This window comes from Salvelinus sp. IW2-2015, unplaced genomic scaffold (assembly GCF_002910315.2).
Source record: "Salvelinus sp. IW2-2015 unplaced genomic scaffold, ASM291031v2 Un_scaffold3200, whole genome shotgun sequence".
NCBI lineage: Eukaryota > Metazoa > Chordata > Actinopteri > Salmoniformes > Salmonidae > Salvelinus > Salvelinus sp. IW2-2015.
Window position 1 is genome coordinate 113,103 of NW_019944487.1, and position 4,385 is coordinate 117,487.

The following is a 4,385-nucleotide window of genomic DNA, read 5'->3' on the forward strand; positions in this document are numbered from 1 at the left end:
CTACAGGGAACTGAGGCTGTATAAGTGTAAGGGCATGGCCAGCATGTCTGCAAAACGGAAAGAGGCCCTGCCAACATCAGGTTCCAATTTTACACCCAGCGCAACAGCAGAGCCAACGCAGAGCCAGAAGGGCTGCAATTGTGACCAGTTCCTCGCTTCAGACTCAGTGCCTTCAGAAGAAAAAGTTCCTTTCCAAGAAGAGTAGGTGGAATGTGGCACATCTTTTTCACTCTCACGTTCACTCATACAGAACACAAACACTCTGAATCACTTTCTGACATTCATACTGTACAGAACACAAAACCTCTGGTCACTTTCTGACACTCATACTGTACAGAACACAAACACTCTGATCACTTGCTGACACTCATACGTGTAACAGCCACACAACACTCTGATCACTTCTGACACTATACTGTACAGCACACAAACACTCTGATCACTTTGGACATTCATACTGTACAGAAACAAACACTCTGGTCACTTCTGACACTCATACTGTAACAGCAAAACAACACTCTGATCACTTCTGACCACTCATACTGTACAGCACACAAACACTCTGATCACTTCTGACACTCTACTGTACAGCAACCAAACACTCTGGTCACTTCTGCACTCTCAATACTGTACAGCACAAACACTCTGGTCACTTCTGACACTCATTCTGTACAGCCAACAAACACTCTGATCACTTCTGACACTCATACTGTACAGCACACAAACACTGATCATCTTGAACACTCATACTGTACAGCAACACAACACTCTGATCACGCACTTCTCATGCAAACACATTCAATTCTGCTTTACAAAATGTTCCTCACTCAACCTTTGCATGAATGCAGTGTAGCTCACTTCTCATCACTGATGTGGTATGTGGGGCCACCCTGTGGAGACAATATTTTTTGGTTTTGAAAGGGGAACAATGAAACAAACTGTGGTTCTGGCTTCGATGTCCAGATTTGATTTTGAGGGGTGGTAGAGATTGTACAGATGTTTCTCTACACCCTCAAATTCTAATTCGACATCGAAGCCAGTTCCACAGTTAGTTTGTTTCATTGTTCCCCTGACTTAGACCTGGGACACCAGGTGGGTGCAATTAATTATCAGGTAGAACAGAAAACCTGCAGGCTCCAGACCTYTTAGGGAAGGAWTTAAATAACCCTGCTCGACACAATGCCTTGTTTGTTACGTCACATAAAATGAAATTAGGTGAACATGATAAAATGTTGGCAACCAGGAAATGGCAGAGTGATTTCTACACATTGTGCCTTTAAAGTCTCATAGGCCCTGATAGGGCCTAAATACTATGTAGAAATTCCTCCACTAACTCACCCTGCTCTCTTCCTGACAGAGATGAAGGCCGTCAAGAGCTATGCCCGTAACCGTTCTGCCCGCTCCGTGGAGATGGAGATAGGAGGGGACCTGTATGCTGTAGACTTGGGGGATGGCTACCAGCCTGTACTGGCCCCCAGGAACCTCAGCGAGGCTGGGGCCCCGGGGCCACGCGACGACACTGAGGACGACTTCAGTGGCATGGGGTTCACCATCAGTCCCAGGACTAGCAGCAACAGTCTGGCTATAGTACCTTCTGACATCAAAGTCACACACAGGTCAGGGAGTGTGTTGAGGTTCTATGTGGATGGGTGGGTGTGTTTGTACTGTGTTAGTACTGCATGTTGAATGTGTTGAAGGTGTACTTTGCCCGAAATTCCTCCGCCATTTCCTGGTTACTAAAATTTGAATAGTTCACCTAATTTAACACAAAAAGTAAAGTGTAGAGAAGGGTTTCCCATACTCGGTTTTTCCTTTCAATTATATATAATAAGCTCTAGACAACCAGGTGAGAGGAGCTCCTTACTAATTAGWGACCTTGATTCATCAATCAAGTACAAGGGAGAAGTGAAAACCTGCAGACACTCTGCCCTCCGGGGAATGAGTTTGACTCATGTGATGTAGAGCATTATTGTACAATTTAAACTGCTGTGAAATATATTTTCCATCCCCCCAAATTTGTATTTTCAGCCGTTTGAAKCTGGTGTCCAAAACCAAAAGTAAAATAACAAAAACTAAACTTAAAGTTACATATTTCAGCTTTAAAACTGCATGTTTGAATGTGTTGTTAATACTACATTATTGTGTTGTTAGCTGGGCTAAATGCTCACTGTGTATCCTGTCCTCAGGTGCTCCATCCTGGCCGATGACACAGTGAAGTGTGACACAGGGATCTATAAGTCTGTGCAGACCTGGAAGGACCACAAACTCCACATAGACCATGAGGTAGGCCAGTCTTCTCAGAGACTCACATAAACCACATCGACCATGAGGTAGGCCAGTCTTATCAGACACTCACATAAACCACATCGACCATGAGGTAGGCCAGTCTTCTCAGACACTCACATAACCCATATAGACCATGAGGTCAGTCTTCTCAGCCACTCACATAACCCATATAGACCATGAGGTCAGTCTTCTCAGCCACTCACATAACCCATATAGACCATGAGGTCAGTCTTCTCAGCCACTTACATAACCCATATAGACCATGAGGCCAGTCTTCTCAGCCACTNTAACCCACACCCTGCCGTCTCTCTCTGTCTGTTTGTCTATTCCTCCTCCTCCTGTTGCTAAAGCACACCACCAGGCAGCGCACCCCTCCCCTCTCTTTCACTCTAGCTCTCTCTCCCTTTCTTCTCCAGGCAGCACACTCAATCACCCCCCCCTCCTCCCCACCCCTCACCATCACCGCCTTCATTCCAATGAATGCACAATCCACCCTTCAGCCATGGGGACTGGCCCGAGGGTTGGCACACACACACACACCACACACAACACCCATCTGTGTGTGCACATTGCAGAGGAACAGACGACCATCAGAGCAAAGAGAGGGCGCACACACACACACACACCACACACACACACACACACACACACACAACACACACCACACACACACACACACACACAACACACCACACACCACACACACACACCAACACACACCACACACACACACTAGCTACAAGGACGTTCTCACCAGAGGCCAGTGTCACCTTCACCACATTTCTCAATAGTATGGGCCCAATTAGAAATACACACTTATATCCCAACTCATATCCAAATACCACACATTTAGCCTAGAATATTAGAAATATATATCACCACAGTTATATATATATATATACTCTACAAAATTGTAAAACTATAAATACAAACCCCCGACAGGAATATCTATGTAAATCTAGGTATAGGAGTATCGTAGGTGGTGCACAGATTCAACTGTGTGAATAGATGAGTGTGTCTGTCTCGGGTGGATGTTTCCTTATAGAGCAATAATGACGCGACGTTGACAGCGTAGGAGACCGGCGCGCGCAGCTCATTCTACAAGTAGCACAGCAGTCGACCCGGCGTGAACCGCTGCGCCCGAGTCACTACCGACAGGGAGAAAGGGAACAAACGGAAGAGCGAGGGAGGAGCGTGGGGGATGCACTTCCGGTTGCTAATGATGAATGAATCAAGCGATTCCAAAGTGCTGGAGAAAGAGAGAGAGAGGAGAAGGGAGGGCAGGAAATCCCTACAGGAGAGGAGGGAGAAAGGGAGGCAAATTGAATAGTGACATTGGGAGATGGGTTCAGTGATTTGGGCTCTGCTACACACACACACACACACACACACACACCACACACACACACACACCACACACACACACACACACACACACACACACACACCATTGAATTGATCCCATTCTCGCAGGCCACATTGCTGATGCAGGAAATCCTGTCAAAGACACTGTCGGATGTCACACACATAACAATAGCATGCCGAACACTTGAGCTCACATTGGTCCCTGAGCGCCTCCCTACATTTGCCTGCTATCAGTAACCCCCCTCCCACACACACACTGACCGCAGACTAGTGACCGGAACAACCCCAAACACCCACCTATACCAGCAGCAACAAACAGTCTCACTACTCGCCCCAGCCCTGCCGTTCTCTCTCTCTCTCTCTCTCTCAATTCAATTTGCTTTATTGGCATGACGTAACAATGTACATATTGCCATTAGCTTACTTTGGAGATTTACAATATTAACATAGTTAAAATAATAAGAGTCAATATTGTCAACGGGACAAGAGTAGCAACAATAATCAGGGGTCAAAATCATCTCTCCCCCTCTCCCCCTGTCTCTCTCTCTCAGTATGTATCGGGACAGGGACGTACTCCTTAATGCTTAGCCAGCAACTCCCATAGCATGGCTCCATATGTACAACCACATCAGCTAGGAGAGAAAGCGAGCGAGAGAGAGAAACGAGAGAAAGAGAGTAGTCTTTTGTGCAAGCTGGCATTTAAATCACAGAGCAACCTCCACTGAGTGCACGAG

General features: G+C 46.4%; 1 pseudogene; it reads left to right on the forward strand.

Annotated features, from left to right (window-relative positions):
• Positions 1-2,566, forward strand: part of LOC112075498 (extracellular sulfatase Sulf-2-like) — a 60,412-nt pseudogene extending 57,846 nt beyond the window's left edge.
• The last annotated feature ends 1,819 nt before the right edge of the window (positions 2,567-4,385 follow it).